At 47.7% G+C, this 26,276-nt stretch overlaps 1 protein-coding gene and 1 pseudogene across 2 annotated transcripts in view; both read right to left on the bottom strand.

The window, feature by feature from the left end:
- Positions 1–11,278, bottom strand: part of LOC136640847 (regulator of G-protein signaling 2-like) — a 28,910-nt gene extending 17,632 nt beyond the window's left edge. For both annotated transcript variants that reach the window (XM_066616206.1, XM_066616207.1), the window contains exon 1: positions 11,198–11,278. The gene's annotated coding sequence lies outside the window, so the exon portion shown is untranslated. The remainder of the gene's footprint in view (positions 1–11,197) is intronic.
- Positions 11,279–21,979: 10,701 nt separating this feature from the next.
- Positions 21,980–22,100, bottom strand: LOC136642480 (5S ribosomal RNA; annotated as a pseudogene).
- Positions 22,101–26,276: the final 4,176 nt, after the last annotated feature.

Below are 26,276 nucleotides of genomic sequence, written 5' to 3'. Positions count from 1 at the left end.
GCCAGTCTAGAGAGATCCTTCTGGAGCTCTTCACAATCTCTTGCAAGGGGAGAGCTTGCAATTACAGTCCTCCCTCCTTACCCACGGATTTGGGAGCCACAGATTTCCAGTGTGGATCAAATCCGCAGGTCCTGACCCATGTCAGGAGGGTTGACCTCAGTGGTGGGATTCAGCAGGTTCTCACCTATTCTATAGAACCCCTACCTAATCCAGCTGTTGGTTCTAAGAACCGTTTGCTGGCCAGGGAGCTTACTTCCCACAAGCACAGGACTGCACCATGGGGTTGGTTTTCATCCTTGGGGTTTGGGAATGCAGTTTTGTGCCTGGGATCTTTTCATTGTATAATACACTATCAGAACATAGAGGCGATGCTCCCACAGCTGAAATTCCTCAGGTTAAAAAAAGGCAGGAATGTGGCACAAAACATTACTTCATTAAGGGTACAATCCTATGCAGATCTTCTCAGAAGTAAGTCCTATTGTGTTCAATGGGTCTTACTCCCAGGAAAGTGTGGATAGGATTGCAGCCTTTGAGCAGAATCCTATGCATATCTACTCAGAAGTAAATCTCATTGCAGCCAATGGGGCTTATTCCCAGGAAAGTGGAAGTAGGATTGCAGCCTTAGGGCACAATCCTATGCATGTCTACTCAGAAGTAAGTCCTATTGTGCTCAGTGAGGCTTTCTTCTAGCACCTGTGCAGTCACAATGCAGCCCTGAGGTAAGGGAACAAATGTTTCCTGCCCCCCACCACAGGATGCAGTGCATGCCCTATTGGTACAGCTGCACTGCCACTGGAAAATTGGATAGGATTGGGACCTAAGTCCTCTTAACTGTAACTTTCCAGCACCAAGTCCTGGAGGTCTCCTTGTGACAAGGGAATGTTTGTTCCCTTACCTCGGGACTGCAATGTGGCTGCATTGGCTCTGGGAAGTTGGATAGCCCTTAGGCTACAATCCTACTCACACCTGGGAAGCAAGCCCAATTGACTATATAATGTGATTTACTCCTGTGTAGGCTTGCATAGGATTGGGCTGCTATTCCCAGGTAAGTGTGCTGAGGATGGTACAGTTAGCATTGCTGCTTCTCTAGCAGAAAAGTTCCTTTAGGTTATCCCCCCCCCCCCCCAATGGCAGGCTGACTAGAAATTGAAGATTTTTTGAACAAGTTTGCAAATTGGGTTTAGGTCTTATCACCTAATGAAGAAGAACTGGAGAAGCACTGGGAAGAACTTGTGATCAAGGTGAACCTCAAAACCTGCAAGGCTTGTTACATGTGCTGTTAATTTTCATTTTTAGGCTGGGTTGTGGGTGCTTGGGCACCTACACAGCTGCAACACTGCCAAAGGACTGTGGTGGGGAGGTTCTGCCTCACCTCCCACTGCAGGCCCCTGCTTTGCACTCCCTGGTCAGTAGCAGCCCTCAAACTTGTGGGAGACTTGCCACTAGAGGAGACCAAAGTGATGGGTATCTGCTGTTGCCTGTTGGAAAGCAACCTAGAAGAACAGTTCCCTCGTAGTACTTTTTTGCTCATTTGTGAAACTGTCCTTCAAGGCTGCCATTCTCTCTCAAACCCTGGAAGTCAACAACTCTCCTTGAACTTGTTGGGCTTCTGAGTAGACGTGCATTGGATTGCAGAGTTGGAAGTTGGAGGAGGAAGCTTTAGAGTTCACTGGAATTCTTTTTGGGGCTGGGTGGTAAAAGCAATAGAGCAGCATTTCTCAACCAGTAGTACTCATACCACCAGTGGTACTTGAGGTGGTGCCCAGTGGCACTCATGGCAGGACCCCCCCACCTGCACTGCCTGGCAGTGAGACCAGCAATATGATGCAACAAACAGTGGTAGGAGGCTCAGTTCTGCTTTTCTTGCACTCAAAAAAGCCCTCCCATCTACCTTGGGAGCCCAATCCTATGCATGCCTACTCAGAAGTAAGTTCCATTATAGTCAATGGGACTTACTACCAGGAAAAAGTGGATAGGATTGTAGCCTGAGCCTTTTACAGTGGTTTGTTGCATCATGTCTGGCCTCTTAGTATGGAAATAACTGGTGATAACGTCATTCCAGTTACTTCCAGTTGTACTTCCCAGAGGTGGGCCATGAAAAATGGCGAGAGGCAGATGCTGAGGAATGCTGTAATAGAACAAAAAAGAAGGGGAGATGTAAAGATGTTACTATGCTGTTGTTGCTTCTGGTTGATGATGAGGTGTCAGACTATGTGCTCAGTGCACTTTTGCTGACCAGATGTTCACCACTAAAAGTGAACCAGATCCTTGAGAGGATTGACTGCTCTAGTAAAAATCACCAAGTTCCCACTGAGAAGGAAGGTGGCCCAGCTCAAAGCCCAGTGCAGCAAGTTGGTTTGTGCAGATGTGAAAGTGCTATGCTGCTGTGGTGTCTCCAGAGGTTGGTAACCTGGAGCCCTGGCAGTTCCCACCTCCTCTTCTTGGTGCCTTCCTGATCTCATTATACAACTGCCTTGAGAATTCAAGAAAAAATGTCCATTTGAAGTGTGCATTTCAGCCGCATGTTTATCCTCCTTGGAAACTAGTGGCCAGAGGCCTGTAAGTATGACAATTGCAGCCTTGCAATTTGGATTTAGACATTGGGTTAAAGTTACAGTAATTTGGTTAAAGTTACAGTGCAATCCTATGACTGTCTACTCAGATGTAAATCCCATTATGTTCAATGGGACTTACTCCCAGGAAAGTGTGTACTGTACAGTATAGGAGTACTTCCTTTGCGGCAGACAATTGAAGCTGAGTTGCTCATTGCTCCTCAGGACATAGAACCTGTTGTTAATTTATTTGAATCCCACCACTGGTTGACCTGTAGGTGGTCTAAGACCTGGCCTCTCCAAGTTCAGAAGGCCTCAGAAGCCAGCTAGATGACCTTAAAAGTGAACTTCTGGTTTTTGTGGGACTCAGACCACTGCCTCAACACAGGTGATGGCCCCAAACTGTGGATTCAATTATGTGCAGTTGTCAGTATCCGTGGGGGTTTCTTTGAACAGAACTCCAAGGATGAACTTGGAGGGTATTGTAAGGGTAGCCCTGCTTTGCCAGTTACACTGGACAGATTGGCATTGCAATACTGAATTTTAAACACACACACACACACACACACACACACACACACGCACACACACACGAAACACTGATCGAGTCTGAAAAATGACAACAGGACAGCAACACAGACAACCCCAAAAATGCAATGGACTGGCAACAATATCATCTGGATGAGAGAGAGAGAGAGAGAGAAATTCCAGACTAAACAGTGTAGAAGCCATCTTAGGGCACAATCCTAACCAGGTCTACTCAGAAGTAAATCCTATTTTGTTCAATGGGGCTTACTCTCAGGAAAGTGTGATTAGGATTGCAGCCTTAGATATTCTTGCAGTTGGGAATGCAGCCTGGGGATGGGTTGGGGGAAAGGGGAGGACAGAGAAAACCCCCAAATAGTGATTCATTTCTAAAATGGAAAGTGCTGCTGCCCCGAAACCAAAACAAACAGGGAAGAAAGGGAGAAATTAAATGCACTCTGCACATGCTGAGAGACACTCTCACCTTCATGTGCCAGTCTTGGATTCCAGGGCTGCAGCTCGGATCAATCAGCGGGAACAACCTGAACTACTCGAGCTATCCTCACACACACAACTAACTCATACAATGGCCCTGGCCTGCAAACTCTCATGCTCTCCAACCAGGCGTCCGTCCAAGACAGAAAATATTTGAGAGAAACTCATTAAAAAATTATTTGGCCGAGGCTTGGCATCCAAGATGGAAAGGCATGTTGAGAGGAATTGTATTTGTCTGTCCATTCATCCATCTAGCCATTATTACCATTATCAGCCTGGCCTCCAGTGCTCTGCAGAGTACTCAGTACTTTTTCTTACTTCATAGTCTGTGGCAACTCTTCCCAAACTTACTGGGATGGTAACTGGAACACCCTGCTCCTGCAGCTGCTGGTCATCTGTCTTGAATATGTACAGTTTTGACCTAGTAACATGTAAAGCCTGAACCAAGCTAAAACAGTAACACAGAAGTGGCTTGCAGTTCCTAGCTGCTAGGAATTTACAACTCAATGGAAGATGATAATGTAGCACCTAGGCAGCCAGAAAGATGCCCATCAAGGATGGAATGCAGCTGCAGATCTCCAGGGGGGAGGGAAGAGCTGAGAGGGCTAGCATCCAGCCCCACTTTCTCAGGACAGGGTCTTTTGGTCTTTGTCACTGGGTGAGATAGGTGGTGAGTGCACATCCTGCCCTGCCAGGACAATGTGGTCTCTTAGGTAACTGACCTGAGGATCTACAAAAGAAGCTGACCCAGGTGAGAGTTAGAGAATAATAGAGTTAGCCAGTTAGCTTTGTTGTTTTATGCTGATATGTTTCCTAGAAGTTTTTATGCCTCTAGCATTTGCTGCCTTTGTAACTTTTTGTAACCCTATGTACTTAATAAAGTAAAAATCTTTTTACCATGTTGGTTCATTGTCTGTTGGGGACAAAGGTTCAGAATCCTGCCTAGCCGTTCAGCAAGCTACCAAATTCTCATTGTGGACTAGTAACTTGAGGACTGAGACTTTAAGTAAAGAAAGTGCTCAGTGCCTACAAGGGATATAGTTAAGCCTAGAGGGTCTCAGTGTCCCTGGACTGAGGCACTGGCACATACAGGGTGGTGGCAGTTCTACCGAACAGGGGTTCTTGAGGCTCTAGGAATCAAGAACTCTGTGCACCCAAAACCCTGGGAGTGTAAGACAAGTATACAACATCATCGAACCCAGAAGTGTGCTGATGATGAAGCGACACAACATGCTGACATCATCAGCACTTACTTTCAGGTTCATGCCTGGAAAAAAAGCCTAAAAATTGCTGTAAAACTTGCCCAGAGAGAGCGGGTGGGGGTGGTGAGCCCAAATAGAGCGCGCATGGCCCTCTGCTCTGTCACCTGCTGTGCTCATGCTCCCAAGCAGCACAGCCGGCCCATGGCTTGTGATGCCATGGGAGACTCATCGTGATGCCCAGTTTAGGAACCTATAGTCCAGAGGGGTCAAACATAAGGCCTGGGGACCGGATGCGGCCCGTGGAAGCTTTTGATCCGGCCCTCAGGCTCTCAGCTGCTGAGCCATGCTTAGGTGTTACTGCTGAAAGGGCAGCCCACTTGAAAATTGAGCTCTCCCATGTCTTGAATATGATCAAGATATGCATATTTTCTCTTCTGTCATTTGTAGCTAATGAGTTCCCAAGTGAGAAAGAGTGCTTATTTTTGGTCACGAACTGTTTAATGACATCACTTCCTGCCTAATGACATCACTTTCGGCCCTCAGCAGGCATCATGAATGCTCTTCGTTCCTCTGTATGAAATGAGTTTGACATCCCTGCTCTAGTCTATGGGGTAGGCTAGGCTGAGGAAGAGGGATGGGACCAAGGCTGTCTAGAGAGGACGTGTCATGGCCAAGCAACCATTTGAACTGGGATCCTTCCCAATCCAAATCCTGTTGCTGCACCCCAACACCCCCCAGCACTCTAAGTGGCATGCCAGATGCTTCCCCCTCCTTAATGGTTGATGCACTAGCATCTGCTGCTCCTGCTCCTTGGATGGGAAAAGAAAGAGGGGGACAGAACAGAGCATCTTCCTCTTTCTTTTCCAGTCCAGGGAGTGGGAGGAGGGGCAACAGTGGTGGCATGTGGGTAAACAGAGGTGGGTGCCTCCATCAATCTGCTACCTGAGACGACTGCCTCAGTTGGTCTCATGAATGGGCCAGTCCTGGCAGGTTCCATCCCTAATTTCCTGGTCATAAGGCAGCCATTCATCTACCTACATGCATTTCAACCCCAAACACCTCTCTCTCTCTCTCTCTCTCTCTCTCTCTCTCTCTCTCTCTGTGAGCTGGCAGAAAATAGTGAGCAAACCTCCTCTTTTTCTTTTTCAGGAGAAGAAACCCCAGTTCAAATATTTCCAAACATGAAAAAAAACAAAACTAAAGAACTTGCAATGCAGTTTTAATAGACCACTATTTTTTAACCTCAGTCCCACTACTCTGTTATATGGGTACAATATAGAACGACAGAATAATAATAGACCTCCTTTACAGATAGTTGCTTTAAGGGTTATGAAGAGCAGAATTAAATATTATGAAGGCAATGAACTGCTGCCAAATTAGCAGCCTCATATTGCTGCCCCCATCTCTCCCATAATGCCTAGTGACATCATTGTGCACAAAGATTTTCCAGCCAGTCATTGGCCGATGCTTGCAGGAAAGCCTGATGATGTCATATGTTGCATATCCTTAGACAGTGGAGGAAGAGGGGGAGGGCAAAAGAGTCCCTGTGCCACTGCCCCTGGCATCTCTCATTAATGAATGAAGTAGAGATTTGAAAGGTGCAGAACAGAGTATAGTTGGGAGACATCACTTTTGAAAGTTCCCCTGCATTAAAAACAACCACCCTGCAAAGAGAAAGCTAGTACCTCGGGGAGAAAGGTTAAAGACAGGCCCTAATATACTGGTTACTTGCAGGGACTTTTTTTTAACGTAGGTAAACAATCAAAAGTGGCATCCTTCCGGCAGATGGAGCAGAAAATATTGGGCAAGATGATCTGACTCAGTACTAGCCAGCTGCATATATTCTGGAAACACAGGAAGTTGCTATACGTCACCCTTTCTCTGAAGCAAGAGTGACCTACGTGGGTTTTCCTCCTCGTTCTATACTCAGAACAACCCTGTGAGGTAGGAAAGGCTGAAAGATTGTGACTGGCCCAAGGTTACTCAGTGAACTGCATGGTTGACTAGGATTTGAACCCAGGTCTTCCTTGTCCAATAACAATGCCATAAGGACTCTTTCAAAACACAATCCTATGTGTGTCTGTTCAGAAGTGAGTTCCATTGTATTCAGTGGGGATTACTCCCAGGATGGTGGGTATAAGATTACAGTCTACTGCAAATACTTGATCCACCAGTTTAGTATTGTCAACAATGACTAGCTCTCCAGGCTTTGGACAGGGATTTTTCTCTGCCCTACCTGAAATATCAGGGATTGGACCCAAGACCCCAAGCATGCAAAGCAGTTGTTCTGTCACTCAGCTATGGCCCCCTTCCCTATGTTCTACTACCACCGCTGCAGCCTGCTAGGCTTCGGAATGCCCCCCCCCCATATAATCTTGTTAAAGGCATTGGGAACTACTGTTAACTAGGGAGAGACTGAATGTCATGGAGCTGCCTTCCTGCCACATAACCACCCATTCTTTCTGGAAGGTTTATTGGGTGAGAACTTTGCTGATGTGGGGGGCAAGGGAGGAGAGTTACTATTGGCTGGATTAGGAGGCAGGGCCAGCCCTAGACCACCTGGCATCTAAGCCACGTGCCAAATGCTGCCCCACTTAAATGGAAATTTGCCAGTCTCTGTTCTTTCTACTCCCTGGATTTGAAAAGGAAGAGAGGGATGGAACATAAGAGGAATTGTGGAGAAGGAGAAGAGTCATGGGCTAGACTAGAGCTTTGTGCTCTAGTCAACCACTTTCCTCTCCTCCGCAATTTCTCTTCTTCTCCGACCTCTTTTTCTTGTCCCAACCCAGAGAGTGGGAGGAGGAGCAGTGGAGATGAATGGGTGGGTGGATGTCCAAGACACTACCTGTGGCAACCACCTCAGTTGGCTTCATGAATGGGCCAGCCTTTTAGGGCCAGCCCAGATCAAATTGGCTGGAGACTGCCCTAGGCAGACCAGTGCTGAGTATGTATGTGTGTCAGTGGCGTTGCTAGGGTTTGCATCACCCGGTGCAGAAGGCCAGTGGGACACCCCCCATGATGGACCTCCTCCCATGCAGTGGGTGGGGCAACTTCTCAGGCAGTGGCCGTGGTGATGCACCATTGCCCCGCTGGCTTTTTGGCTATAACTTTTGATAGAATTGAGGTATTTCAATGCTGTTTGTTTCACTGCATTCCGCATGAAATTATGCATCAAATGATATATAACAAAATGGTTATGGTTGGCAACCTTCAGTCTCGAAAGACTATGATATAAGCCTACAGCACCCGGTATTCCCAGGCAGTCTCCCATCCAACTACTAACCAGGCCTGACCCTGCTTAGCTTCTGAAATCAGGCATGTGCAAGGTAATGATTCAAAAATACCAAGATTTTAAAAATGTTGGCTAGTAGTGGTGTTACGCCCCCCCCCTACACGTCACCCGGTGTGGTCCACAACCTCCTAGTGACAATACTGATGCATATGTTGATGTATATATATATGTATAAGACTGACAACAGCAAGTCATACCAACTTCCTCCTAGAATCCTTTCTTTTATGGATAAAGGCCAGAGTTCAGTGACAGATGACATTTTATGAATTACAATTTCGTTCCTCCTTTGATGCAGAGAGTTCACACCCTTTGGGGCAGCTGAGGCTGCGAGAGTGAGTGACTGATCTAAGGTCACCTCGTGAGCACCGTGAAATGCCAGCCTCCCTGAGCCAAGCCTAACCTTCAGTCTCCCACAACACATTAGCTCTCACTTGGTTTACATGCAGAAGGCCAGATGTTCAAGTCATCTGAGAATCTCAGTGAGACCCCTGGGAATAAAAAGAGGGGAGACGCCAAAGAAAAAACCATGGGGGAGAGAAGGCCTAAGGGGCACTAGAAATGTGTCATTTAAAATGTTTTTCTAGTGCACCTTGGCTTATAATTTCCAGAAAGGATGAACATATGAAGGTGCATTATCATCTACCTGGATAGTGTACCTGGTTCAGTCTTGGCTATGCTGAATAGCAGCTGTTTCAGGCCATGGTTGTCCCCTTGCCCAGAGACATAAGGGAGTAAAAAGAGAATCTTCTGCATGCAAAGAAGGTGGCCTACCACAGATGTACAGCACTTGCCCCAGGAGCCCTGCTTGAGAACATGGAGCTCTGCTTCCAGAAAGCTGGTCCCTGGCTCTGTTGCACATCCTCAGGTGGGAAGGGGAGGACAGGGGGGTTGGAAATGGTGTGGCTGGGTGTGAAGGTGCAAGCAGGGCAGCAACAGGGAGGACTGGAGAAGATAAAATACACACAAATACCAGGAAAGGTTGCTCTTCCTTGTAGTACTAGGCTTAGCTCAACTACGGGTGTGAGCCGATTAACAACTCTCTGCTTAATGATGGACCACTTATAAGACAGTGGTCAAAGCACAACAAAGAGGCTCTTAATGAAGCAGACAGGTCTCCCATAGCCTGCAGCAGAGTGTGTTTACACAACAAAGAGGCTCTCAATGTATAGAAGAAGAAATCGGTCTCCTGTAGCCTGTGTACCAGTTAGTGCCTGGCAGGGAGTATCTACACAACAAAGGCACTAGATTGGGCTGAATGTTCACTTAATGACCTAACTGCATAATAACAAGCATTGGAGAACATATCCCTGTAGTTAAGTGGTGCACAGCTGTACTCGAGTCCCCGCAGAGATCTGTTCTGTAGCCCCTCTTCATCATGCACCTGTTTCCTTTCAGTGGCACCCTTCGGCTTGCCACGCACAGCACATTTGGAAGGCAAAGGGTCCTGAGTATACCCGAATTTCACCTTGGGGTGCGTGTGCAAAATAGCAGGCCTTTCAGGGCATTCCACATTATTAGCTCCAGTGATCTATGATAATGGTTAGATGCATTGCTGTCCCATTTTGTAGGTCCCCAGCTTTTGCCTCTTGCGACACCAGCTGGTGCCTTTCTGGGACTCGTTTTCCTTACCAACCGGTTGGCTGCCTGTGAAGCTGTGACTACGGGGTGGGGAAAGCAGAGTTAATTCCTCTCCAAATAGTGTTTGCACCCCAAGGGAGAGCAAAAGGTCAGAAATGGAGTTTCTGGCTTATGTCTCTGTGGAGATGTAAATTATGTGCGGAGAAAAGGGAGGGGCTGGGTTGTTGCCCCACAAGCCTCTGTGTGTGTGTGTGTGTGTGTGTGTGTGTGTGTGTGTGTCCTCTCTGTCTTTTTCCTGCATCCACACTGGAAGCCATCCTGCCACTGCCAAACTCCCCCTACCCTCTCTTACCACCCAGGGATGGGCGCCAGAGCCAGGGGCCAGCTTTCTGAAGCCACCCGTGAGTCCATCTGAAGAACGTCCAGAGAATAAACACAACCAGCAAAGAGGCCTTTTGGAGGGACTGGCAACTGCTGAGTCGAAACTGGCTGGGACAGGGGCAGATCTACAGCTGAGGAGGACAGGGCTTGGGCTGGCGGGAGGGAAGGCTGTCAGTGGTTTGGGGCTGAGAAATCTGAGCAGAGCTGCCAGGAGACCCTAGTTGGTGGTGTAGGGGAGGGGAAAGGAGGCTAGTGGCAGGGGGTGCTGGAAGCTATCCTTGTGGGGCCAGAGTCCAAGCTAGACAGGCAGGCAAGCACTTTGTCTGGAAGGAAATAGCCTCCTGAGTGAAATGGTCAGTAGGTAAAATGGTCAGCTGTTAATGCAGGAAGATATGAGGTAGGTCAGACAAATGGGGAGGGGTCAATGGAGAAGGAGGGAGGGAGGAAGCCACTACCAGGGACCCACAGAACCATTCATGGGGGGGGGGTTAACTATGCTCGCCTGCTGCAGAAACATCTGGTGGCACCTGAAAAGATGGACAGTTTCGTCGTCACCATAAGTCTGTCGGTCTTTAGAGTAGCGATTTTCAACCTTCGACATCTCATGGCACACTGACCAGGTGCTAAAATTGTCAAGGTACACACACTATCACTGCAAGTGGGGAGTTCCCATCACCCCCAAACTATCATTTTTTGACAAGGCATACTGCCTGTGTGTGTGTGTGGGGGGGGGGGGGCTCACATTAACCCTCCCAAGCCACACCTGTGGACTACTCATGACACACCCATGTGCTGTGGCACACTGGTTGAAAATCACTGTTTTAGAGTATCACAGGACTTTCAGAGCCCAAGTCTATCCATGTCTACTCAGAAGTATGTCCTATTATAGTCAATGGGCTTACACCCAGGTAAGTGTGGATGGGACTGCAGCCTGAGAGCCCCATCCTACGCATGTCTACTCAGGAGTAAGTTCCATGATCGTCAAAGGGGCTTACTCCCAGGTAAGTGTGGATAGGATTGCAGCCTCAGTTGCCTGGATGAGGGAGAGCAAGTGGAAGAAAGCAGGGGGGAGAGAAAGAGAGTCCGTCAGGCAGAGGGAGAGGGGAAGAGCTCCCCAGGCAAGGACAAGGAGATCGAGGTGGAGGGTTGGCATGGAGGTGCCTGCCGCTCACCTTCCCTGGCGCGGGGGCCGCTGCTGCCGCCGCCTCCCGGGGTGTCCTTCCTCCGATCGCCCTGCAGGAGTTGGCCCGGGAGAGAAGTGGGTCGCCCTCCTCGCTCTGCAGAGAGCCGAGCCCGAGCGCCGCCCTCCCTCCTCGCAGGGAGTGGCGGAGAGAGTGGCCCGAGCCAGGAGCGCCTGTCCCTCGGCCGTGGGGCGTGCACTAGTGCAAGGGACGAGGGCTGGCTCACGAGCCGCGCACCAGAGCCTGGTGGTGCAGCCGCAGTGGGTGTCACGCTCCGCCAGGGTTGCATCCACGCCACCTGGGGCTGGGGCTGGGGCTGGGGCTGGAGGGCTACTTTCTCCCTCTGCCTGCAGCTGGCCCAGGCGTGGCAGTCAGCATCTGGACCGGTTGGATGCCTGCCTCCCATTAGTGGCGCAGCTAGAGGGCTGCAAAGCACTCAGTTGTGCAGGGAGCCTAGCTTAGTGCTTTCCCCCCCTCTGGCTACGCCACTGCCTCCCCTGCAGCTGTTGCAAGCAGAGCGTTTGTAGCTGTGGGGAGAGGTGGCAACTCGTAGCCACAAGTCTGTGCCTGCTTGTGGCGGTCAGAGGCGAGCCAGGGCAAGGACAGGGTTGTGTGAGAGAGGAAAGAGAACATCCCTCTAGAGCGGTGTTTCTCAAACTGGGTCGGGACCCACTAGGTGGGTTGCGAGCTGATATCAGGTGGGTCTCCACTCATTTCAATATTTTATTTTTCGTATATTAGAATTGATGCTACCATGGTATGTGACTGCATCTGGAGAAATGCTACAGCTCTGGGCTCTTCACCGGCTACTATGTATATTCTCTTCATAGTGATAGTAAATGGGACTTACTCCTGGCCCTGGGTAAGTGTGGGTAGGATTGTAGCCTTAAATTGTGAAAAATTTTCCTGCTCATGATGTCACTTCTGGTGGGTCCTGACAGATTCTCATTCTAAAAAGTGGGTCCCGGTGCTTAATGTGTGAGAACCACTGCTCTACAGGAAAGAGAGCATCCCTCTATCCATCCCTGGTGTCATTTTGCATGATTGAGGCACCGGGATGCCGGTCTCTTGTTGTTTGGTGTGCTCCCTGGGGCATTTGGTGGGCCGCTGTGAGATCCAGGAAGCTGAGCTAGATGGCCCTTTGGCCTGATTCAATGGGGTTTGGTGAGAGCAAGTATGCTGCCTTGTTACTTTGAAAGAGACTGTCAGCAAGTAACTCCTCCTAACCGAGGAGTAAAGTCAGATAGAGGTTAAAAGAGAAGATGTTTCAGACCTCATTGATAAATTAAAGATCAATAAGTCACCGGGCCCTGATGGCATCCACCCAAGGGTTATTAAGGAATTGAAGAATGAAGTTGCAGATCTCTTGACTAAGGTATGCAACTTGTCCCTCCAAACTGCCACGGTGCCAGAAGATTGGAGGATAGCAAATGTCACGCCTATTTTTAAAAAGGGAAAGAGGGGGGACCCGGGAAACTATAGGCCGGTCAGCCTAACATCCATACCGGGTAAGATGGTGGAATGCCTCATCAAAGATAGGATCTCAAAACACATAGACGAACAGGCCTTGCTGAGGGAGAGTCAGCATGGCTTCTGTAAGGGTAAGTCTTGCCTCACGAACCTTATAGAATTCTTTGAAAAGGTCAACAGGCATGTGGATGCGGGAGAACCCGTGGACATTATATATCTGGACTTTCAGAAGGCGTTTGACACGGTCCCTCACCAAAGGCTACTGAAAAAACTCCACAGTCAGGGAATTAGAGGACAGGTCCTCTCGTGGATTGAGAACTGGTTGGAGGCCAGGAGGCAGAGAGTGGGTGTCAATGGGCAATTTTCACAATGGAGAGAGGTGAAAAGCGGTGTGCCCCAAGGATCTGTCCTGGGACCGGTGCTTTTCAACCTCTTCATAAATGACCTGGAGACAGGGGTGAGCAGTGAGGTGGCAAAGTTTGCAGACGACACCAAACTTTTCCGAGTGGTAAAGACCAGAAGTGATTGTGAGGAGCTCCAGAAGGATCTCTCCAGACTGGCAGAATGGGCAGCAAAATGGCAGATGCGCTTCAATGTCAGTAAGTGTAAAGTCATGCACATTGGGGCAAAAAATCAAAACTTTAGATATAGGCTGATGGGTTCTGAGCTGTCTGTGACAGATCAGGAGAGAGATCTTGGGGTGGTGGTGGACAGGTTGATGAAAGCGTCGACCCAATGTGCGGCTGCAGTGAAGAAGGCCAATTCTATGCTTGGGATCATTAGGAAGGGTATTGAGAACAAAACGGCTAGTATTATAATGCCGTTGTACAAATCTATGGTAAGGCCACACCTGGAGTATTGTGTCCAGTTCTGGTCGCCGCATCTCAAAAAAGACATAGTGGAAATGGAAAAGGTGCAAAAGAGAGCGACTAAGATGATTACTGGGCTGGGGCACCTTCCTTATGAGGAAAAGCTACGGCGTTTGGGCCTCTTCAGCCTAGAAAAGAGACGCCTGAGGGGGGACATGATTGAGACATACAAAATTATGCAGGGGATGGACAGAGTGGATAGGGAGATGCTCTTTACACTCTCACATAATACCAGAACCAGGGGACATCCACTAAAATTGAGTGTTGGGAGAGTTAGGACAGACAAAAGAAAATATTTCTTTACTCAGCGCGTGGTCGGTCTGTGGAACTCCTTGCCACAGGATGTGGTGCTGGCGTCTAGCCTAGACGCCTTTAAAAGGGGATTGGACGAGTTTCTGGAGGAAAAATCCATTACGGGGTACAAGCCATGATGTGTATGCGCAACCTCCTGATTTTAGAAATGGGTTAAGTCAGAATGCCAGATGTAGGGGAGGGCACCAGAATGAGGTCTCTTGTTATCTGGTGTGCTCCCTGGGGCATTTGGTGGGCCGCTGTGAGATACAGGAAGCTGGACTAGATGGGCCTATGGCCTGATCCAGTGGGGCTGTTCTTATGTTCTTATGTTCTTAAGTATCCCTTCTCATAGGTACAGTGATTTGGAGTAGAGAAAAAAAGAATTCCCCAAGATTCCCTCTTCTGCAGCCCTGCGGAAGTGACAGCAGGCCTGTGTTAAGACTCCCCCCCCCCAGTTGAATCTGATGTATTGGCAACCTTCAGTCTCGAAAGACTATGGTATCGCGCTCTGAAAGGTGGTTCTGGCACAGCGTCTAGTGTGGCTGAAAAGGCCAATCCGGGAGTGACAATCCCTTCCACACCGGGAGCAAGTGCAGTCTGTCCCTGGTCTGTCTCCCTGGCTATGGGCCTTCCTTCTTTGCCTCTTAGCCTCAGACTGTTGGCAAAGTGTCTCTTCAAACTGGGAAAGGCCATGCTGCACAGCCTGCCTCCTAGCGGGCCGCTCAGAGGCCAGGGTTTCCCACTTGTTGAGGTCCATCCCTAAGGCCTTCAGATCCCTCTTGCAGATGTCCTTGTATCGCAGCTGTGGTCTACCTGTAGGGCGCTTTCCTTGCACGAGTTCTCCATAGAGGAGATCCTTTGGGATCCGGCCATCATCCATTCTCACGACATGACCAAGCCAACGCAGGCGTCTCTGTTTCAGCAGTGAATACATGCTAGGGATTCCAGCACGTTCCAGGACTGTGTTGTTTGGAACTTTGTCCTGCCAGGTGATGCCGAGGATGCGTCGGAGGCAGCGCATGTGGAAAGCGCTCAGTTTCCTCTCCTGTTGTGAGCGAAGAGTCCATGACTCGCTGCAGTACAGAAGTGTACTCAGGACGCAAGCTCTGTAGACCTGGATCTTGGTATGTTCCGTCAGCTTCTTGTTGGACCAGACTCTCTTTGTGAGTCTGGAAAACGTGGTAGCTGCTTTACCGATGTGCTTGTTTAGCTCGGTATCGAGAGAATGAGTGTCGGAGATCGTTGAGCCAAGGTACACAAAGTCATGGACAACCTCCAGTTCATGCTCAGAGATTGTAATGCAGGGAGGTGAGTCCACATCCTGAACCATGACCTGAATCTGATAATCACCTCCCTAATGCTGGACTGCAGGTTGGGGTGTCTCAGGAAGCTAGCTGGATTAGGCTACTGGCCAGGAGCCCACACCCATCAGACGGCCAGTGTAGTCCCTAAAGCCCAAGTACCCCTGACAGCAGTAGCATCCAATGTACCATTCGGGATTTGGTAAGGGTGTGTGCTATGGGTGTCTGAAATCTGGTGCTCATCCTAGGTGCAAGCATCCCTGAAAGTAATCCGCTTTTGCCTGGAACTCCTGCCACTTAATCCCAGATTTTGGGGGGGGGGGGTTTCCTGGCAGGCTGCCTGATTCCATCTGCCCAGCAGCTAAGATTTTTATAGACCCTTTTCTTAGCTGGAGATGAGTGATGTGGTGAGCCAAGAAACAGCCTTTTCAGTGGTGGCCCCTAACTTTAGTCCCCCAGAACTTTAGAACAATACACCTCTGATTAGAAATATTGCCTATCACTACCTTGCAGATGCCTGATCTTGGAAGCTAAGCAGGGTCAGGCCTGGTTAGTACTTGGATGGGAGACCACCTGGGAATACCAGGGGCTGTAGGCTTATACCATAGTCTTTCGAGACTGAAGGTTGCCAACCATATCATTGCTATCCTTTTCGCGTCAGGCAAAGTCCGTCCTGCTCTGGTTATCTGGTGTGCTCCCTGGGGCATTTGGTAGGCCGCTGTGAGATACAGGAAGCTGGACTAGATGGGCCTATGGCCTGATCCAGTGGGGCTGTTCTTATGTTCTTATGTTCTTATGTTCTCTATCAGGCATTTTTTAAAATATTAAGTAGCTTCTGGTTTCTGCTCCTTTTTGCAATTTTTAAAAAAATCAGTTGAGGTTTTAATTATATTTTCACCATCTTATGTGATTGCTCTGTGTTTGGGATTTTTAATCATGGCAATATTTTTAGATTGTATGCCATAATGAGATGTATTTGGTAAAGTGGATTTTAACTCCCTAAAACAGTGGTTCTCACACATTTAGCACTGGGATCCACTTTTTAGAATGAGAATCTGTCAGGACCCACCGGAAGTAATGTGATAACTGGATGTGACATCATCAAACAGCAACATTTTTAACAATCCGAGACTACAATCCTACCCACACTTACCCAGGAGTGTCCCATTTATTGTCATTGTTAAAAGCATATACATAATAGCTGTTAAAAGTGTAGTTCTGTTACATTTTCCCAAATGCAGTCACATACCATGGTAGCATCAAGTCTACTATATTAAAAACAAAATATTAAAATGAATGGGAACCCACCTGAAATTGGCTTGGGACCCATTAGTGGGTCCTGACCCATAGTTTGAGAAACAGTTTCCTAAAACATTTAAATAAATATGGGTGAGGGAGAGGCACTCTTCGGCGCTCTCATTCTGCTTTACTTCTCCAGAGTTCTGGCACTGCAAACAGTTTCTGGGGCCCAGCCACTGACTCAAAGGAAGCCCTGTCAACACTGCAGTTTGGACACATAAATTGATGCCCAGTTAAGAGTGGCTTTGCCAGATAAGCATCTGATACTCAGAAGTGCAATGCTACTGTATATGGGGGTTTCATTCTTAGCTATCCTGCTTAATAGCTGTTGGGGAGGGGGAACTATCCTCCCTTATTTTCTAATCCTACATAGGAACAAGAGAATTGCACTGATGGATCAGACCAATAATTCAGGATCTTTTTCCTAACTGTGGCCATCTAGATGCCTCTGAGAGTTCACAGGCAGGGCATGAAGGAGAGCTTCCCCTGACAGTTTGTCCTAGTATTCAGAGGCACACTCCCTTTGTGTAAGGAGGTGCCATAAAACTGACACAGCTAATCACTGCTCAAGACTTATTTGCCACTTGAAGGAGACTTGCCAAGTCCTGTGGGAGTGAACTGTCGTAGCTTGTCAGCAAAGCAGGTTGTATGAGTCACTGGAAGCAAGAATCATGTTACTGGCATAAGAACATAAGAAGAGCCCTGCTGGATCAGGCCAAACGCCCATCTAGTCCAGCTTCCTGTATCTCACAGTGGCCCACCAAATGCCCAGGGAGCACACAAGACAACAGACACAGAAGTTCAACAGGTTCAAGCCTTCTCCATCACTGTGGCAGAAAGAGATCCCCATGATCACTTTCTGCCTGAATGTCTGGACAGAAGCAGCTTGATACCTGTTCCCAGTGGCATAGCTAAAGGGGTGCAGGGGTAGCAGTTGCACCAGGCAACGGGGGGGGGGAACAAAATGAGTGTGACACTAGTGGCCAAAGTTGTGAAAACTTTGGTATGTATGAATAATACCATCATGTTATATATCATTGGGAAGGTAATTTAATGCAGAATGCAATGAAACAAACTGCACTGGAATATCTGTATTCTATCAAAAGTTAACCAGACAACAAATACACAACTGCCTTATGGAACAGAGTGAATTTCCTTAACTCAGAACTGACCTATGAGACTGATTGTTCTGAGAGCTAATGAGATGTTATTATGATACAGCACTGTAGCAGAAAGAGGGAAGCCCCCCCAGTTCTGAGCCTACATTCACAAGTGATGTGCGGAAATAAAGAAAGTTGAGTTGAAAGGTGGATTTGGCAAGGAAAGCTGTATTATTTGATCAAAGGTAGTTCCCCCTCCCTGCAGGGTGAGGAACTCATAAGAAAGCATAAGCAGCTCCATTATTGTTGGCAACCTTCAGTCTCGAAAAACTATGGAAATGCGCTCTGAATGGTGGTTCTGGAACAGCGTCTAGTGTGGCTGAAAAGGCCGATTCGGGAATGACAGTCCCTTCCACACTGGGAGCAAGTGTAGTCTGTCCCTGCTCTGTCTCCCTGGCTATGGCTATAGGCCTTCCTTCTTTGCCTCTTCGCCTTGGTCTGTTGGCCAAGTGTCTCTTCAAACTGAGAGAGGCCATGCTGCACAACCTGCCTCCAAGCAGGACGCTCAGAAGCCAAGGTTTCCCATCTGTTGACGTCCAAATCCTAAGGCCTTCAGATCCCTCTTGCAGATGTCCTTGTATCGCAGCTGTGGTCTACCTGTAGGGCGCTTTCCCTGCACGAGTTCTCCATAGAGGAGATCCTTTGGGATCCAGCCATCATCCATTCTCACAACATGACCAAGCAATGCAGGTGTCTCTGTTTCAGCAGTGTATACAGCTCCATTATATAGCTCAGATAGCTTTGCAGCCCATTTGCTACATAATTTCAGCGAGTACCCTCTAACTGGCACTGGTCCCAGCTTAGCCAGTTCTGACTGCTTTCTGTAGTCCTTGATTCCAGCTAGCTTGCATATTTCACACACAGAGCTTGTTCCTGGGCAGACTTGAGAATGTTGCCATACGGAGTTTATCTAGAGGTCAAGATGGCGTCTGTCCCGTCAACATTATTCCCCCCTCTGACAACATTCTCAATCTTTCCCCTTTCCTAGCCTTCAATATTAAAGTCTCATGTTCTGGCTTGTTTCTAGCATGCAGCATCAAATAATGACTAACCTGTACTTGATTGCAGATTTGTGCGGGGCTGGGAGAACAAGGCTTATGACAACAAAGACTAGTAGCAAAAAGCACAAATCAACAGTCCAATTATTACCAATCCCATTATTAACCCAAGCATATATCTAAGGCAGGACATTTCAGGCAGCCAGCTAACCAATCAATCCCAAATCCTAATGACTTAGCTTCACCTACAGCATGGAATACTTGAACTTTGATTCTTTGCACATTTTGCTCTATTTTTGTGGACTGATTGATCTAGAAGCAACATCGTTTGTTTATAATCACACAAATTATTATTATTATTATTATTATTATTATTATTATTATTATTATTATTATTATTATTATTATTATTATTATTATTATTATAACAACAACAACAACAACAACAACAGTATTTATATACCGCTTTTCAACAAAAGTTCACAAAGCAGTTTACAGAGAAAAATCAAATAACTAATGGCTCCCTGTCCCAAAAGGGCTCACAATCTAAAAAGATGCAAAAGAATACCAGCAGACAGCCACTAGAACAGACACTGCTGGGGTGAGGAGGGCCAGTTACTCTCCCCCTGCTAAATAAAGGAGGAGCACCCACTTGAAAAGTGCCTCTTACCCAATTAGCAAGGTAACAAACCTTTCCCTGTTTGGCTAGTAAAATGTCCATCGCACGGTCAACAGTATGGAACCAATAAGGTGTTGAAATAAATCAGCTCTCATGAGTCAGGAGGCGGGTTTAGCCCCGATTCTCACTTTTAAAAAGCCTGGGCAGGACATCACTTCCGGCTGCGAAATCACCTCTGGGGCATCATTTTGAGCTTGTCACCGATCATTAGTTATGCCACTGCTTGTTCCTATTGTGGGCTTATCAGGCTTTAAAAGTCACCCCAGCGATGCTGTAGGGAAAAAGGTGAGCTATTAGCTCAGTGGCAGAGTTCACGCTTTGCATGTACACAGCTTCAATTCCTGGTGCCTTCAGCTAGGAGGATCTTGGGTAGAAGGACTGGAGACAGGGCTGGCCCAAGATCTCCTGAAGCCATGTGCCGAATGCTGCCCTCTTAACCTGGTGATGCATCAGCCTCTGCCCCCCCCCCACTTCCTGGGTTGAAAAAGGAAGAGGTGGATGGAGGAGGAGAGTGGTAGGCTAGGCTAATCCGCCATTCTCCTCCACACTTCCTCTTCCACTTCAGAGAATGGGAGAAGGAAGAGGAACAGTGGAGATGAGTGGGTGGAGGTGGGTATTTCCTGCCAAACCCTTGCCTAAGGCGACTGTCTCAATCAGCCTAATGGATGAGCTGGCCCTGATTGGGAAGATCCTTGTCTGAGGGGAGAGCTGCTGACAGTCAAGATGCACAAGCGGCACTGGGCTAAGTTAACCAATGCTCCAGCTCCACTGAAACTGAGTCAAGCCATTAGTTTACCACTGAGGTCAATATCAATATCATTTCATCTACTCAGTAACTAGGAGTAGATCAGCAGGGTCTGAACCAGCTGGGACTGCAAGATACTAAGCCTGGGACTTCCTGTATCCCCAGCATGTGTTTTGCCACTGAGATGCAGCCCATCCCTCCCCCAATACGTAAATCACAGATTTTAGGATTGGCTGTGCTTGGCATGAAGAATATCCCAAGTTCAAACTCTGCAATGCAAATCTACCGCAAGATCGCGGTTCGTGGTGCCCTTTGTCCAGGGAGGAGGAGATCAGTATCAATAAAGAATGCAATATTTTTGAGATCTAAAGCTGTGTAGACAGGATTGCTTTTCAGGACCTGGAGTCAGTGCAACAGATGTATCGTTGTGCAAGAAGCACTTGTTCCCTATTTTTTTATTTATTTAAATAACAAGGGTTTCTCTAGTTTGGTAGGTTTTTGTAATCTGGGAAACCCCGAACTGGCCCCTGAGTTACTGCAGAATCAAAACGCTGGACTAGCAAGGTTGTCAACTAAGCAGAAAAAACCCACTTCCTGACCTCCTCTTGTGCTTTTAAGAGCAGCATGACTTGCAGATATCAACAGGTGATATTTTCATGGTATAGAGATAAATATTATTACCTGCTAAAATCCACGGATCAGATCGCTGCCAAAAAAAAGCACAGGAGCCCAGGCCAGTAAAAAGTTGGCAACTATATGAGACAAATCAACCCTTCACCTGATCCAGCAAGGCAGTTCTTATGTAGCCCTTTCAAATATGTTTCTGAAACCCGCTTATGCTGAATTCCGTAACTTATCTAGTCCTGACAGCATCTCTCAAAGGTCTCAGGCAAGGAACTGTGTGAGACTCAGCAGCTGATGATGCCAAAGACCAAACCTGGAGTATTCTGTATACAAAGCATGAGATCTGCCACGGAGCCAGGCCGCCCTCTCAGCAATAATGGCCTTACGTTCAAAACATTTAATGTAATGTATTTTACTTTGCTTGCATTTATTTCTTCTATTCATATATTTTATCATGGTTTGAGCCAGTAATATTCTGGCTGGGTGGCAACCCTAGAGGCACACAAGCAGCTCCAGTTTAAAAAGGCAGGAACCACAGTTGGACATTTTCTCTCTCCAGATAGCCATCTCTGTTATATCTTCTACATAAGTATCATCCTCTTGGACCAAACCAAGGGTTCATCTAGTCCAGTGTCTTGATTTTCACAGAGATGTCTTTGGGAAGCTCACAAAAGGACATTAAGGGCACAATCCTAACAAACTTTTCAGCACTGAGGCAAGCGCAATGAGGCTTCAAGGTAAGGGAACAAACATTCCCTTACCTTGAGGAGGCCTCCATGACTGCTCCCCAACTGCAGCATGCAGCACGTGCCCCGTTGGCACAGCTGTGTCAGAGCTGGAAAGTTGTTAGGATTGGGCTTAAATGAACTGCCCTCTCCCACCGTTGTTCCCCAGTGTATTCACAGGTACTCCACTGGCGTAGCTGGGGGGATTGGGCGGGCAAACGCCCTGGGTGGCACCCCACAGGAGGGCAGGAGGGCAGCGCCACAACTCTTTCCTCTGCTACCCTTTCCTCTCCACTTTTTCTTCTTATTTTTCTTCTTTTTCCCATTTTTGGGCCCGTTTTCGTGGCCAAAGGACTTTTAAGGGCTGGGAAGGCTGCCCATAGTCTCCCTGGCACCCAGAAGACCTTCTGAGGCCTTCAAAATGCTGAAAACAACACTTCCGGTTTTCCACAAGGACCAGAAGTGACTTTTTCAGCCAGGCAGCATTTTGCAGTCCTGTGCCCCCAAGGTGGCACTGGGGCCAGGTCCACAATTGAGGTATACTTTTCCTGATTCTGGAGGCTTCACATAAATGGTTGGCAACCTTCAGTCTCGAAAGACTATGGTATAAGCCTACAGCACCCAGTATTCCCAGGCGGTCTCCCATCCAAGTACTAACCAGGCCTGACCCTGCTTAGCTTCCGAGATCAGACGAGATCAGGCATGTGCAGGGTAACAGTGTGAGTTAGGCTTCACGTAAGCTTTATGACAAAGAACCCATCCTCCCTGGATACAATCCCTTTTTGTAATTCCCTTTAAATGTGATCAAAGTTAGTGACCATCACCACATTTTGTGCCAGTGAATTTCTCATACAGTGAAGAAATATTTTCATACCACTAAAAGCCACCCTGAAGCTTTTCTGGTGTTGTATTTGTTTCCCAAGGATTACATTTAGAGTCTCTTTTCCCTTCTCTCCCCGGTGCTCCCCTTCAAAAATGGCTTTAATGTTCCTTTTTCATGCGGGTTTATTACGTGACACTCTACATCAGGGGTCTCCAAACCCCTGCCTGGGGGCCAGATGCGGCCCGCGGTGAGCCTCTATCTGGCCCGCAGCCAGCCTCTTGTCCCCTGAAAGCCCCTGGCCCACTTTGCCAAACATGATTGGAACTATGCTCTGGTTGCATCTGGAGGGTGTTCTAAGGGCCACAGAGGTTGAATGATTGAGCCCATTCATTCATTTATTCACACATCTAAGTTCCATCTCTAATTTATTTATATAAATTTTATATTTAAATATTTTTTCGGCCCTCAAAACCATGCCAGACATTTGATACGGCCCTCTGGTAAAAAGTTTAGAGACCCCTGCTCTACATAATGAGTCCCAAGCCCCAGATATCAGAACAACCCCATATAAATACAATTATTGCTTTTAAAAAATAACAATAAAATAATGATTCTGTCAATGATTATTTATTTTCCCAGACGACACTGCTATGTTACCAGAAGCCTTTAGGGGGAATTGTCATACTGGGTGGGGTGTGGTGGTGTGGGGAGAGAGAGACTTAATGGGTTGTTTGAATTGTGTTGTTCATGCAGAACACAGATCAGCTGTTGAATTCCAGTCAGGCAGCCATTGTGGTGGGTTGCAGCAAGACGCAGCAAGCCTGTGTTGTTTTCAAGAGACCTGGTCGATTCTTGAGTAGTGCTAACCTCTCATCCCGCAATCCGGTCTGGGCTTCAGTTGGGGAATGAGGAAGTCAGAAGTTGTGTAACAGGACAAGTTAGGGCTCGCTGCGTAAATACCAACATCTTTCTCCACAAAGAGAGATAATGGCACTGTATCTGCCAGCAGAAACAGATAACAGTGCCATGCCTCCATCCTGGGATTGCGGCAGGCTGTGCAGCATGGCCTTTCCCAGTTTGAAGAGACACTTGGCCAACAGTCTGAGGCAAAGAGGCAAAGAAGGAAGGCCCATAGCCAGGGAGACAGAGCAGGGACAGACTGCACTTGCTCCCGGTGTGGAAGGGATTGTCACTCCCGAATTGGCCTTTTCAGCCACACTAGACGCTGTTCCAGAACCACCATTCAGAGCGTGATACCAGAGTCTTTTGAGACTGAAGGTTGCCAACAACTGGCAGGGAGACGGTGCCTTTAGCAGCTGCACGACAGGCAGAAATTCAGCAGGTGAAACTTCAGAATTCCTCTGCGGTCATCAGAGGGGACCCTTTTAACCCATTTCTGCCCGGCCCACAGGTGTACACATTTGATACCTGTTGCATATATGCAACGTTGGGCAGAAATGGCTTAACTGGAGGCAAGGAATAGGGCCTTCTTGGTGGTGGCCCCAACTGTGGAATTCCCTCCCCTTGGAATTAACTGTGGAATTCCCTCCCCTTGGAATTAAGTGCTGCTCCCTCTTTGGAGATCTTTCGACAGGACCTTAAGAACTTTGTGTTCAGGCTGGCCTTTGATGGACTGGCATTTTAATTGAGTGTAATTTTTTTTATTGTTCTGCTATCTACTGAGTGCTTCTGTTTTATTTTTAATATTTTGTTGTTTTATTATTATCATATGTTATTCTTGTAAGCCACTTTGAGTGCCCTTGCTGAGAGAAAGGCAGGGTAGAAATTCATTAAGCAAACAAACAGCCTCTCTGTGCCAGGGAAATGCTGAGTTTTCTGCCTGTCCTTAAGCGCTTAAAGAGGCCCAGGAGTCCTGCCAACCAATCACTGTAAGTTGGTTCTCAATGGAATGTCTGTTATCATTCAGGTGAGGGGGCTGTGGCGGCTCAGTGGGACAACGCAGTCCCAATGCAATGCTTCAAATCCTGGCATCTCCAGGCCGTGCTCAGAAAGACAGGGTGGCAGTTTTCACAGATGACACTGAACCGGATGGGACCAATGGTTTGACAGTGCAAGGCAGCTTTGCATTTGTGAGCTGCGGGGAGGGTTCAGCAGATAAGAACAGGTTTGATTCTCAGTGGATGGAGTCAGCAAGAACAGGGCACAGCCCCCGGCCCTGCAGCATGTCCCAGTGACGCCCTTATTTCCTCCCTCATATGTGAACAGTTCCCATTTGCTTCAAAGGGAAGAATGTACATAAGAAGAGCCTGGCTGGATCAGGCCAAAGGCCCATCTAGTCCAGCTTCCTGTATCTCACAATGGCCCTGCACTTGAGAATGCTCCCATGCTCCAACCCTGAACATAGGAAGCTGCCTCATTCTCCAGGACCTAAGCCTTTCCCAGGCTGACAACTCAAGTCTCTTTGATGGGACTGAACATGGAGCCACACAAAGCGTGTGTTCTGAAACTGATTTATGGCTCAGCAACAGAGATCCCACTGGGAGACGAACCCAATCCCGTTGCCCGGCCTTTCAGAGTCATCTGATGTACCGTGGAGATCTTCAATGTTTTTGTCTTCTCATGGTGCACTGAACTCTATGGGCTTCTCTATGGTATTCGTCTCTTGTCATCATCATCATCATCATCATCATCATCATCATCATCATCAACTTTATTTCTATCCCGCCCTTCTCCCCAAAGGGACCCAAGGCGGCTTACAGATTAAAAACATAATTAAAAACAGATTAAAACATAATTTAACAAACAGATAAAAACATATTAAAAAACACATTAACAGAAACCATAAAAACAGTAGTCAGATAAAAGTCAGAATAAAAAAGAGCATAAAACAGCAGTTCACAGAGGAATCAGACCTGTAAAAAAACAACTAAAAGATGTATAAAAGATGTTTAAAAGGCCATGGAGTCAGAAGGCTTGTTTAAACAGCAGGGTCTTCAGGCCTCGCCGAAAAGAGGGAGCCATTCTCAAGTCAAGGGGAAGGGGTTCCATAACGTTGGTGCCACTACTGAGAAGGCCCTGTTTCTTGCTGCCGCCCCATGTACCTTCTTAGGCGGCGGCACTTGTAAAAAGCCCTTCTCTGATTACCTGAGAGGGCGAGCCGGATTGTATGGGAGTAGGGTCATGTCACTTCCGGCTTCTGGGAGACTCTTTCGGGCTCTGTAGCTCTGTTTCTGTAATGCCAGAGCTGGTGGAGGACGAGGCACAATTTGTTGTTACAGACAGTTGCCCTAGAAACAGAGCTGCAGAACCCAGAAGAGCTTTTCAGTGCTCCATACTCCCACGGCACACCTGACGACCTTTTCATGGCACACCAATGTGCCACAACCTACCGGCTGAACATCGCTGATCTACAGCAACCTGTAAGCACTAGTACTGATTGGTTTCCCCTGAACAGCTGCACCTGTGCATTCTTGATGACGAGGCCAAGAGTGAAAGGCATTGTTGTGGGGCAGCCCTAAGAGAATGGGCCAAGCCAGTTTGATCTGGCCAAACCCACATACAGGGTGCTCTGACATAAGGATAGGCATTTTGCCAATAAAAAACAACTCTCCCCAAGTAACAAAATGCTGAGGTGCACAAGAGTTAAATAACGGGGTGGGGACTGTGGAAAAGGCTTGAAAGGTGTCTATCCACATATACACATTGTTCTGTTTATCATTGGTAAGGCATCTTTTGGGTGGGCGTGATGGGTACGGAGTGTGGCAACTGATGTCACTTGGTTTTCCGGAGCGCACTACATTGTCTCCCTTCCATCTGCAGTGGCTGCCTATTGTCTCCGGGCTCACATCCATTCAAGGGGATTGGACAAGTTTCTGGAGGAAAAATCCATTACGGGTTACAAGCCATGATGTGTATATGCAACCTCCTGATTTTAGAAATGGGCTGTGTCAGATGCAGGGGAGGGCACCAGGATGCAGGTCTCTTGTTATCAGGTGTGCTCCCTGGGGCATTTGGAGGGCTACTGTGGGATACAGGAAGCTGAACTAGATGGGCCTGTGGCCTGATCCAGTGGGGCTGTTCTAATGTTCTTAAGGGGACAGTAGCTGCTTTGGTTTTGATCTA

Source organism: Tiliqua scincoides, chromosome 2, assembly GCF_035046505.1.
Source record: "Tiliqua scincoides isolate rTilSci1 chromosome 2, rTilSci1.hap2, whole genome shotgun sequence".
In the NCBI taxonomy this organism is placed as follows: Eukaryota; Metazoa; Chordata; class Lepidosauria; order Squamata; family Scincidae; genus Tiliqua; species Tiliqua scincoides.
This window is presented reverse-complemented; position numbering and strand designations above follow the sequence as displayed.